This window comes from Somniosus microcephalus, unplaced genomic scaffold (genome assembly GCF_052327205.1).
Source record: "Somniosus microcephalus isolate GS21.2 unplaced genomic scaffold, FLI_Smic_1.0 unresolved_chr8, whole genome shotgun sequence".
In the NCBI taxonomy this organism is placed as follows: Eukaryota; Metazoa; Chordata; class Chondrichthyes; order Squaliformes; family Somniosidae; genus Somniosus; species Somniosus microcephalus.
Genome location: NW_028225186.1, coordinates 46,568,002 through 46,581,393, shown reverse-complemented (window position 1 = coordinate 46,581,393; position 13,392 = coordinate 46,568,002).

Here is a 13,392-nt window from a genome sequence, read left to right as displayed (position 1 = left end):
AGGATGCTGCTAGGACGGGGTCGTCATCAGCAAAGGCCTCTAGGGTAGGGTCGTCGTCCATTAGCGTAGAGTCATCATCAGCGGGGGCATCCGCCCGAGACATATCGAAAGACTTATTACAGGTGATAGCCGCCGCCCGTGCACGTGGTGGGAGATAAGTGTCTGCATTCTTCTTGGCCAAGTCCAGGGAACACGGCTGGTCAAAAGCAGCCCATAAATTGTGGATTATATTTTTCAGCAGGCGCTAACATATAAAAGGGGACGCAAACCCATTGATAAAGGAATCGCGGATTAGTTCCTCTTGATACTGTTCAGCTGTAACCGCTTTAAGGTTACAATCTTTGCTGAGCCTGTGGAGTTTCTGGAGCAATTCATCGAGTGCTTCCCCAGACTGCTGCCAAGTTGTGGCCAGTAGGTGTCGTGCAAAGATTTCATTATGGCACTTGACATATAGCTGCTGTAAAATTTTGATAGCAGCGCCGTAGTCTATACAGTCCTCAATATAATCATACACATCAGGGGATACATAGTTATTAACATTCGTAACTTATTAGGGGCATCCGCCCCACATTCGTCAAGAAAGTTGCTAAAGGTACGAAACCAATGCTTCCATACCTTCGCTGCTGCACGTGCATTTGGGTACAGGTCGAGACGAGCAGGTCTAAGGGGTTTTTCCATGATGGATCAGTTTCTTGGCAGAGTTCTTTTCTGTGGTTCGAGTTGCAGCTGGTTGTTCCGAATCACCCAAAGCATGGAGACGATAACAAGTCGATTAAATTGACGAAATAAAGACTGACTACGCACTTGGCTGAACATAAAGCAAGGCTTTAATCGACTTGTAACAAAACATGGAGTTCCAGTTAGCAGTCACTTGCTTTCTGTCTCCAGATTGTCTCTGGCCAAGTTGGTCCCACGCCCGAGCATTTACACTTCTCGGATGGCGCCCTCAGCTGTCCATCCAGTAGTACTTCCTGAGTTACTTCTTGTAGAAGTTGCAATTTATGACAGCCTGTATGGGGCAGAAAGCAGCAATCTATAGACCAGTTAGCCTAACAGCTGTCGTTGGGAAAAGGCTCGAGTCCTTCATTAAGGAAGCAGTAGCAGGCTATTTTGGAAAATCATAATGCAGTCAAGCAGAGTCAGTATGGTTTTATGAAAGGGAAATCATGTTTAACAACTTTGCAGGAGTTCTTTAAAGATGTGACGAGAAGGATGGACAAACGTGAGCCAATGGATGAGGTGTATTTGGATTTCCAGAAGGCAATCGATAAGGTGCCACATAAAAGGTTTCTGCATACGATAAGACCTCACGGATTTGGGCGTAATATATTAGCATGGATAGAGAATTGGCTAACTAACAGAAAGCAGAGAGTCGGGATAAATAGGTCAAATCCGGTTGGTGAACGGTAACTAGTGGGGTGCCACAGGGATCGGTGCTGGGGCCTCAACTATTTACAATCTACATTAACGACTTGGATGAAGGGACCAAGTGTAATGTAGCCATGTTTCTGGATGGGTGGGAAAGCAAGTTGTGCAAAGGACTCAAAGAATATGCAAAGAGATATAGGCAGGCTAAATGAGTGGACAAACATTTGGCAGATGGAGAATAATGTGGGAAAGTGCGAGGTTATCCACTTTGGCAGGAAAAATAAAAAAACGATATATTATTTAAATGGAGAGATTACAAAATGCTACAGTTCAGAGGGACCTGGGTGCCCTTGTGCATGAAGCACAAAAAAGTTAGCATGCAGGTACAGCAAGGAGTCAAAAAGGCAAATGAAATGTTTGCCTTTATTGCAAAGGTGTTGGAGATAAAAAGCAGGCAGTCCTGCTCCAACTGTATAGGGAATTGGTGAGGCCACAACTTGAGTACTGTGTGAAGTTTGGGTCGCATTATCTGAGGAAGGATGATCTTGCCATGGAGGGAGTGCAGCGAAGATTCACCAGGATTATTAATAGGATGGCAGGAATGACGTATGAGGAGAGATTGAGTCAATTGGGCTTATACTCGCTGAAGTTTAGAAGAATGAGAGGGGATCTCATTGAAACTTATAAAATTCTACCAGGACTAGAGACACTAGATGCAGGAAGGATGTTCCCGATGGCGGGGGAGTCCAGTACCAGGGGCCACAGTCTAAAGTTAAGGGGTAAGCCATTTAGGACAGAGATGTGGAGGAATTTCTTCACCCAGAGAGTGGGAAACCTGTGGAATTCACTACCACAAAAGGCAGTTGAGGCCAATTCACGAAAAATTTTCAAGAAGGAGTTTGATATAATTCTTAAGGCTAAAGGGATCAAGGGATATGGGGAGAAGGCAGGGGCAGGGTACAGAGTTTGGATGATCAGCCATGATCTCATTGAATGGCGGAGCAGACTCGAGGGGCCGAATGGCCTACACCTGCTGCTATCTTCTATGTTTCTATGTTTCTATGTTTAATACAAGTAACGGCATGTGTGCACACCCCCTGCAGGTCAAAGTTGCGCGGTGCTTGTTAACAGGACTGCATTATGTGCAACAGCAAGTGTTCGACCCGTGCTGGTCTTTTGCGCATGGTATACATTAGCCGGTCTGCAGTATAAGTAACGGCAGCATGCCCCTCCTGCTGATCGAACGTGCATGGTGCATGTTAGCAGGTCTGCAGTAAAAGTAACGGCAAGAGAGCGCCTCCTGCTTATCTAAGGTGCGCGGTGCATGTTAACAGGACTGCATTATAAGTAACGGCGAGTGTGCGCCCCCTGCTGGTCTAATGCGCACAGTGCACGTTAGCCGGTCTGCAGTACAAATAATGACGAGTGTGCGCCCGCTGCTGGTCTAAGGTGCCCGGTGCATGTTAGCAGGTCTGCAGTATAGGTAACGGCAAGAGTGCGCCTCCTGCTGATCAAAGGGACCCGGTGCATGTTAGCAGGCCTGCAGTATAGGTAATGGAGAGTGCATGCCCCCTTCTGGTCTAATGCGCACAGTGTACGTTAGCGGGTCTGCAGTAAAAGTAACCGCAAATGTGCGCCCCCTGCTGGTCTAATGCGAACAGTGCACGGTAGCCGGTCTGCAGTATAAGTAACAGCGAGTGTGCGCCTGCTGCTGGTCTAAGGTGCCCGGTGCATGTTAGCATGTCTGCAGTATAAGTAACGGCGAGTGTGCGCCCACTGCTGGTCTAAGTTGCCCGGTGCATGTTAGCAGGTCTGCAGTATAGGTAATGGAGAGTGTTCGCCCCCTGCTGGTCTAATGCTCACGGAGCGCATTAGCGGGTCCGCAGTAAAAGTAACCGCGAATGTGCGCCCCCTGCTGGTCTAAGGTGCACAGTGCACGTTAGCCGGTCTGCAGTATAAGTGCGAATGCAAGAGCGCCCTCTGGTGGTTTAATGCGGACAGTGTGATGCCTTCAACCATTAACGTGCTTGTATTTGATAGTTATTTATTTTTTTAATAAAGTGTTTATGAAGACATTAAGTTCCTGACACTGAAATAATTCAACTCAGAGGGAAAAAAATGAGCAATTCTTACAGCAGATAATTTATTCTATGGGTGGAAGGAATGTCTAAGGGGGTTACCGAGTGATGTTGAAAACATTATTAACTTTTCTGCCATTCAGCCGAATTGTGATGAAATTTGAGGTTTTTCTCAATTTAAAGACTGTATTTTAAGGGGTTCAGTAAAAATGCTCAGTGTTTATGACACCGGGGTTCTGTGTGAGGAGCTGATGAGTTTAACAGGGTCAGCACTGAATGCTGGAAGTTCTCTGACAGTCTCTGTCTCTCTGAATGGTGCAGATGGTGTGGGCGGGTCAGGGTTGATTGACAGCTGAAGGCTGTTTCTGGTTCAGTAAATGAAGAATGTTCCTTCCAAATGTTTTTTGATTGACAGCTGCAAACGACTTCTTTGTCTCAGGTCACATTAAGTGAATCATTCTTTGATCATTCCGTGTCTGCTTTAAAGGGGTTTGCTGTCAGTCACGGAACATTCTGAAGCTGCTTGACACGGGTTTACTGTCATTCTCAATCATTCTCTGTCTTCTTAAAATGGGTTAACTCTCAGTCCCGGATCATCCACTCGGAGCAGCAGGGAGCAGCGAGGAGGAGCCCGGCTTAAAAACCGGCGGCATTTGCGAGGCCCGACCACTCGGAGCAGCAGGGAGCAGCGAGGAGGAGCCCGGCTTAAAAACCGGCGGCAGTTGCGAGGCCCGACCACTCGGAGCAGCAGGGAGCAGCGAGGAGGAGCCCGGCTTAAAAACCGGCGGCAGTTGCGAGGCCCGACCACTCGGAGGAGCCCGGCTTAAAAACCAGCGGCAGTTGCGAGGCACGACCACTCGGAGCAGCAGGGAGCAGCGAGGAGGAGCCCGGCTTAAAAACCGGCGGCAGTTGCGAGGCCCGACCACTCGGAGCAGCAGGGAGCAGCGAGGAGGAGCCCGGCTTAAAAACCAGCGGCAGTTGCGAGGCCCGACCACTCGGAGCAGCAGGGAGCAGCGAGGTGGAGCCCGGCTTAAAAACCGGCGGCAGTTGCGAGGCACGACCACTCGGAGCAGCAGGGAGCAGCGAGGAGGAGCCCGGCTTAAAAACCGGCGGCAGTTGCGAGGCCCGACCACTCGGAGCAGCAGAGGAGAGAGGTAAAAAGTCATCAGTGTGTGACGTCACCAGGGAGCAGGTAAGTGATTGGTTGGTGAGTATTTCTCTTTTTTAAACTTTAACTCTGTAGTTTATACTGACTAGGATCTTTTCTGGTGTAGCAGGGACTGTAGGTAGACTATACAAGCGCCTTAGAGGTATCTTTAATTGGTGATAGTGAATTTAATTTAAATTAATTAAAGGGTAAGTCATGCCAGGAGAGCCCAGCCCCGTGATGTGCTCCTCTTGCTCTATGTGGGAATTCAGGGACACTGCCCCTGATGACCACGTGTGCAGGAAATGCATCCATCTGCAGCTACTAGCAGACCGCATTGAGGCGCTGGAGCTGCGGGTGGATGGGTTGTTGAGCATTCACGATGCTGAGAGGGTCGTGGATAGCACATTTAGTGAGTTGGTCACACCGCAGGGAAGGGTTGCACAGGAAGAAAGGAAATGGGTGACCACCAGGCGGAGCAATAGAAGCAGGCAGGTAGTGCAGGAGACCCCTGTGACCATTCCCCTCTCAAACAGGTATACCGATTTGGATACTGTTGAGGGGGATGACTCACCAGGGGAAGGCAGCAGCAGCCAACTTCCTGGCACTGGGGGTGCTCCTGCTGCCCAGGAAGGGAGGAAAAAGAGTTGGAGAGCAATAGTAGTAGGGGATTCCAAAGTAAGGGGAACAGATAGGCGTTTCTGTGGCCGTAGACGTGAATCCAGGTTGGTTTGTTGCCTCCCTGGTGCCAGGGTCAAGGATGTCACTGAACGGCTGCAGGGCATTCTGGAGGGGGAAGGTGAACAGGCAGAGGTCGTGGTCCACATTGGTACCAACGACATAGGTAAAAAGAGGGATGAGGTCCTGCAGCAAGAATTTAGAGAGCTAGGTGGAAGATTAAAGAGCAGGACCTCAAAGGTTGTAATCTCTGGATTACTCCCGGTGCCACGTGCTAGTGAGTATAGGAATAGGAAGATAGAACAGATGAATGCGTGGCTAAAGGGATGGTGCAGGGGGGAGGGCTTTAGTTTCCTGGATCACTGGGCCTGCTTCTGGGGAAGGTGGGACTTGTACAAGTCGGACGGCCTACACCTGAACCAGAGGGGGACCAATATCCTTGGGGGGAGGTTTGCTAGCACTGCTGGGGGGGGTTTAAACTAACTTGGCAGGGGGATGGGATACAGAGTGGAGCTATATTAGGGGGTGATTTACAGCCAAATACAGAGGAAAAAACAAATCAGCTGGGAAGGCAGAGAAAATATGTGAGGGCAAAAGGGAATATGGCAAGGCTGGAAGGCATTTATTTTAATGCAAGGAGTCTTGCAAATAAGGTGGATGAACTGAAGTTGTTGTTGAACACATGGGAGTACGATATTGTTGCTATCACGGAGACATGGTTGAGGGAGGGTCAGGACTGGCAGCTCAATATTCCGGGGTATAGAATCTTCAGGAGAGACAGAGGGGGGTGTGAAAGGGGAGGGGGTGTTGCAATATTAATTAAGGAGTCGATTACTGCTGTAAGGAGGGATGATATATTAGCGGGTTCCTCTAATGAGGCCATATGGGTAGAAATTAAAAACAAAAAGGGGGCAAGCACCTTGCTGGGAGTGTACTATAGGCCCCCAAACAGTCAGGGGGAGATAGAGGAACAGATATGTAGGCAAATCTCAGAGAAGTGCGAAAATAATAGGGTAATAATAGTGGGGGATTTCAACATTCCCCAATATTAATTGGGATAGTCAGAGTGTGAAAGGCTTAGAGGGTGCAGAATTCTTAAAGTGCATCCAGGAGAGCTTTTTGAGACAACATGTAGAAAGTCCTACAAGAGAGGGGGCGGTACTGGACCTAATTCTAGGGAATGTAGCCGGGCAAGTGGTGGAAGTGTCAGTAGGAGAGCATTTTGGCGACAGTGACCATAATTCGGTGAGATTGAAGGTGGTCATGGAAAAAGACAATGACGGCCCGGAAATAAGGGTTCTAAATTGGGGGATGGCCGATTTTAATATGAAAAGGCAGGATCTGGCCAAAGTGGACTGGGAGCAGCTACTTATAGGAAAATCCACATCAAAGCAGTGGGAGGCTTTCAGAAGGGAATTAGAGAGAGTACAACGCCAACATGTTCCTGTAAAGGTCAAGGGTGGGACCAACAAGCAAAGGGAACCTTGGATGACAAGGGATATACAAAAATGCATTTGAAAAAAAAGGGGGGCTTTTGGCAGTTACAAAAGACTGAAGACGGAGGAAGCCCTAGAGGAGTATAAAAAGTGCAGGGGCATATTAAAAAAGAAATTAGGAGGTCGAGGAGGGGCCATGAAATAACACTGGCGAGCAAAATAAAGGAAAATCCTAAGGTGATTTATATGTATATTAAGGGCAAGAGGATAACCAGGGAAAGGGTAGGGCCCATTGGGGACCAAAGTGGCAATCTGTGTGTGGAGCCAGATGATGTAGGCGGGGTTTTAAATGAATTTTTTGCATCTGTGTTCACTATGGAGAAAAATGATGTAGACATAGAAATCGGGCAAGGGGACTGTGACATACTTGAATATATTAGCATCGGGAGGGAGGAGGCACTAGCGGTTTTAGCAGGCCAAAAAGAGGATAAATCCCCAGGCCTGGACGAGATGTATCCCAGGCTGTTGTGTGAGGCAAGGGAGGAGATTGCAGGGGCTCTGACACAAATTTTCAGAACCTCTCTGGCCACAGGGGATGTACCAGAGGACTGGAGAACAGCTAACGTAGTACCATTATTCAAGAAGGGCAGCAGGGATAAACCAGGGAATTACAGGCCAGTGAGCCTAACATCTGTGGTAGGGAAATTATTGGAAAAAATTCTGAGGGACAAAATTAGTCTCCACTTGGAGAGGCAAGGATTAATCGGGGATAGTCAGCATGGCTTTGTCAAGGGTAAATCATGTCTGACAAATCTGATTGAATTTTTCGAGGGGGTGACTAGGTGTGTGGATGAGGGAAATGCTGTGGATGTGGTTTTCATGGACTTCAGTAAGGCTTTTGACAAAGTCCCGCATAGGAGACTGGTCAAGAAGGTAAGAGCCCATGGGATCCAGGGTGCCTTGGCGCGTTGGGAAACCGGAGGCTGAGAGGTGACCTTTAAAATTATTTAAATTATGAAGGGGTTTGATATTTCAAATTAATGAACAGATCCGCTACAAACAGGGTCCAAAACATCACGCCTAAATCATATTGAACTTCAAGACCAACGCCGCAACCAATCAGATATCGCAGCTGAAAATACTCCTCTTTGAAACAGGCCCAGATGCAGAATGATCATAGAATCATAGAATGGTTACAGCACAGAAGGAGGCCATTCGGTCCATCAAGCCCGTGCTGGCTCTCTGCACGAGCACTTCAGCTAGTCCCACCCGCACACCTGCCCGTGCCCAGTAGCTCTGCAATTTTTGCTCATTCAGGTACTTATCCAAGTCCCTTTTGAAGGCCGTGATTGAATCTGCCTCCGCCACCATTTCCAGTTACTAACCAATCACTGCGTAAAAAAGTTTTTCCACGTGTCGCCTTTGGTTCTTCTGCAAATCACATTAAATCTGTGCCCTCCGGCTCTCGACCCTTCTGACATAAGAACATAAGAAATAGGAGCAGAACTAGGCCATTTGAACCTTCGAGCCATTATCTGCTCTGACTAGGCCGCTCATGATTTTGAAATGGCCCGGGACTGACATGATCTGTACAAACAACACATCCCGTTTAAACAGACACGGAATGATCCGGGACTGACAGTCCAACCCTTTTAAACAGACACAGAATTACCCGGGACTGACAGTACAACCCTTTCAAACAGACACGGAATGACCCGGGACTGACAGTACATCCCTTTTAAACAGACACAGAATGATCCGGGACTGACAGTACATCCCTTTTAAACAGACACAGAATGACCCGGGACTGACACCACATCCCTTTTAAACAGACACAGAATGATCCGGGACTGACAGTACATCCCTTTTAACAGACACAGAATGACCCGGGACTGACAGCACATCCCTTTTAAACAGACACGGAATGATCCGGGACTGACAGTACAACCCTTTTAAACAGACACAGAATGATCCGGGATTGACAGTTGATCCCTTTAAACAGACACAGAATAAATCACTTTCGTACTGGGACAAGTAAGCCGTTTGTATCATTCAGTCCAAAAAAGCTGATGGTTAGGAATTTCCTGAATTGATGAACCACAGGCAACCTTCAGTTGTCTGCAAAGAAACAGACTTTCTGCCATGCACCGTGCACATTCACCCACCGGGGCGCACAATCGCCTTTACTTACACTGCAGACCTGCTTACATGCACCGTGCCTGTTAACCCACCAGGTGGGGCACATTCGCCATCATTTTTAAAGTATACTGATATTAATAGCAATTTTTGTTAAACAAGTCTATTATTTTCCCCTAATACCCTGGTCTAGCAAAAGACTATCGAACTCAGATATACAATCATTAAATGATCTAGCAATAACTGCCTTTTGTGGGAGGGAGTTCCACACTTCGACCTTTCTTTGTATGAAGAAATGTTTCCTAATTTCTCTCTTGAACGGCCTGGTTCCTATTTTAAGGTTTGGTCCCCTTGACCTAGACTCTACCTCACCCCCCCGCACCCCACACCTGCACCCCACCGCCACCCCCCATCCCTCGCCCCAGTGGAAAACGTTTCCCTCTGTCTACTCTATCAATTACCTTCAATATCCTAAAAATCAGAATCTGCCCACATGGCATACTGGTAAGACAGGTAAACGCCCAAAGGATCCAAGGAAAGTGACAAGTTGGAAGCAAAGGGTCGTGGTCGATGGGAGTTTGTGACTGGAAGGCTGTTCAGTGGGGTTTAGGAGGGCTCAGTACTAGGTCCCTTGCTTTTTGTGTTATATATCACTGATTTAGACTTCAATGTAGGATTAAGAAGTTTGCCGATGTTGTATAAACATTGTCCATGTGGTTGTTAGTGATGAAGAAAGCTCCAGACTGCAGGACGTTATCAATGATTTGATCAGGTGGGCAGAAAAGTGGCAAATGGAATTCAATTCGTGGAAGTGAGAGGTAATGCATTAGGAGAGGGCTAACAGGACAAAGGAATACACAATAAATGGTAGGATATTGAGAAGCGTAAAAGAACAGAGGGACATTGGAGAGCATGTCCACAGGTCCATGAAGGTAGCAGAGCAGGTAGAAAAGGTGGTTAAGAAGGCAATTGCAAAAGACTGCGGATGCTGGAATCTGAAATAAAAACAAAAAGAGCTGGCAATATTCAGCAGGTCATTATTTCAGATTGCCTGCTGAATATTTCCAGCATTTTCTGTTTTTATTTCAGATGAGCTGCTGAATTTTTCCAGCATTTTCTGTTTTTATTTCAGATGAGCTGCTGAATATGAGAATACCAAGGTCAAGGAAATAGAAACAAGAAACTGTGAAGGCAGCAAGAAGTAAAATAAAAAGGCTAAACTGATCTTTGGCTGCTAATATGGCTGGCGCCCACAATGTTACACCTTGCTGTTAGAAACAATGTAAGGCAGAGTGCAGAAGTTATACAGACAATAGGCGATCAGAAAACACATTACCGTGATTGCAAACGCATTACCATAATGTTTAGGTGATCGGGAACTCATTACCAGGATATTTACTTAACTGTAACCCATTCAGTAAAATGTGACTTCTTTATTTCAAACTGCCAGGCCAGGAAATCAAATTAACCGTATACGTGCACAGCTCGGGATTGGTGCAGACTGTATGATGTGTTAATGTCTTCTCAAATGTAAGTATAATAATGTAACACACTTTAGGACAAACTGCTTGCTCTGTTGGATTCGCAGACTCTTGCAGGAGTCGGTGTCGATATATCAGAGTAAGACTCCACGGATTATCAATCGTTTGAATTCTCCAGTTGTTCGACTCAGTGTTTACTGAACCAGACTGAGGGTAAAAGAATCCGTTCTAACATTTGGTGTCAGAAGTGGGATCTCAACGGACAGTCACCGAGAGTTTGCGAACTAGGAGCTGAATCATCTCAGACGTGGAGGGAGGAAATGGGCCCCCGATGTGAGTAACTTTTGTACTGCCTCGGTTTTCCTCCGATTCCGCCAGTCCGACGATGAGTCGGCCAATCGCTAACTCCCGTGTGGTGTCCCGCCGAGATCCAGGTCAGTCTGGCGAATACTGGAAGGGATAGGTGATTAGGTCAGTGATCGGATATCGCTGAGGGTCAGTGATCGGATATCACTGAGGGTCAGTGATCGGATATCACTGAGGGTCAGTGATCGGATATCACTGAGGGTCAGTGATCGGATATCGCTGAGGGTCAGTGATTGGGTATCGCTGAGGGTCAGTGATCGGATATCGCTGAGGGTCAGTGATCGGACATCACTGAGGGTCAGTATACGTACTGAGGGAATAACTAGGAACTGTGTAAACTTAGAAATAACACTTGTGTCAGGTAAAGAGTGTCGACCTTGTATCTCACTTGGCCCGCCTAGGCTCTGAACAAGTTTAAAACGCGACTGTGTAAAGTTCACAAGGGGAGTAAGATGGGCAACTGTTTAGATACCACGACTGAATCGGGTAGCGCCTTACAGACCCTTTGTGAACAACATCCTGACAAAGCGAAGCAACTCAGACAGTTGTCGGGAGGATTGAATAAGAAATTAGGAAGTGATCAATGGCCACTAGGAGGAACTAAGAACCTAGATGCCGCTAAAAAGGCTCAAGAACTAACTTGGAAAAGTAACAGGGGTACCACAGCCAAAGAACTAATTGCCCTATGGAGACAGTACTGTCAGGAACTGAAAGAAACTTCCTTGTTAGCAAGCTGGCAGGATAATGCTTTAAAATTAGGAATAGCACTTACAGGGGGAGGGGTAGTCAAATCAGTAGAGGTATTGAAAAAGGAATGCGCTCATGAGAAACGCTCAAAACAGGAGTCTGAAAAGACCACGAGCGAGCCTGGAAAGGCTGATAATAGTGGATTACGTAATCCAATGGTTGGCCTTGCCTTGACAGAGGGAGATGGTGATGATGATTTGGACGAATGGAATCACAGGGCTCAGGTTGTTCCCCACACTCCCCCCCCGTACGTTAACATTTATCCCCCGGTGGCACCCGCACCAGCTGTACAAACCACCGCGCCGACACCTCAAGTATCTGCCAGTGCCGTTTCCCCGCCGCCGTCAGTCACAGTTCAAGTAAATAATCCCCCGCCGGTCCAGATGGGAGACCAACAACCGGGTCCCCAGTATACCGACCCTGTTGCCTTTTACACCCACTCAGGACTAAGAATAATCGGCCCCCGACGACACCCTCCCCACCCCAACCCAGTCCATCAAGGTCACGAAAACGGAGAAATCAAAGGCAGATGATTCAAAGTCAGAGACTAGAGAGTCAGAGCCAGAGTACCCTCAAGGCTTTAAGGTCCTTTTTAGAGTGCTGGGACCATAGTGACATTGACAGTGGAGATTCAGGAGATGACTTGTCATCCCTGGAATCACGATCCGATACCGAGAGACCCGCCAGACATAAACCGACACCCCGGCAGTTGCCGGTGAGACAAATGCCTAACCCTGCCTTTAACGCAAATATTCCAGTGTCCGCCGATAACCCCCGAACCATAGGTATCTTCTACCCCTGGAAACCTAACGAGATAATGGCTATCTTAGCCGGGATGCCAGATAGGAAGAAATCCCCCACCTTGTTTGTAGAATTCCTCCGGACTACTATACTCGTCTATAATGCTGAATCAAGAGACTTATGGGCGTTAGCACAGCAGATCTTGAATCCCGCCGAACATGCAAGGTTAACCTAGGCTTTGAGGATCATGCCACATTAGAGGCTCAAAACGCACAGAGTGCCGCTCGTGAACGCGCCATACTCACTGCTTTAACCACCACCCTGCAGAAACCCATTGATATATCCAAGGTATTGGATACAAAACCATGAAAGGGCGAGGGAGCAGAGGAATTCCTAGAGAGATTCTCTGAGGTATATCGGAGTCAGTCAGGAGATGCTAATTACCGGAACGGAGCAAACTCGCCGCAATACTGTGCTATCCTGATAAATTGTCTACCAACCTCGGTGTCTGAAGCAATTAAGACTAACAATATGGACTGGTCAGAGAATCGTCCCAGCCAGATGGCCAGGGCAGTGAAATATTATTGGAAAGAGAGTAAGAGTCAGGAGAGTCAGCCCCAGGTCAAGGTCAAGACTGAGTACGTGATAAAAAAGGAAGAGCCAAAGCCCACCCAAGATGTGATAGGATATCAGACGGAGCTCCAGTACTGCGTCCCAGACTGGGTTGATAGACAAGGGTACAGAGATACCAGCCGTCCCAACGGACCAACCGTCCCTAATTATGGCCCACCCTACGCTCCCCAAGACAAAATTTCGGCGATAGAGGAAGAGGAGGGAGGCAAGCAGGGTCAGATACCTGTTTTAATTGTGGCCAGCAAGGCCATTGGAGCAGGGAATGTCCCTCCCGAAGACAAGGAAGAGGGGGCCACATGCAAGGACAACGGGGAGGTTGACAGGGAAATCGGGGACGAGGAAGATATACAGACTTCTCCCAGAATAATCCGTTTCCCCAGTACTGACTAGCCAACCTCGTGGCGAACGGGTTCCAGTCAGACAAGGAGCCCCTTTCTATCCCTGCTGATTGAAGGGAGCCGACATACGTTTCTGGTAGACACCGGAGCTGCTATGCCATCTGTCCGATCAGAGCTCAATCTCCCTAAATCCGGGGAGACACAAAGCCTGTCCGGATTCCAAGGACAAGTGTGCCAGTACCC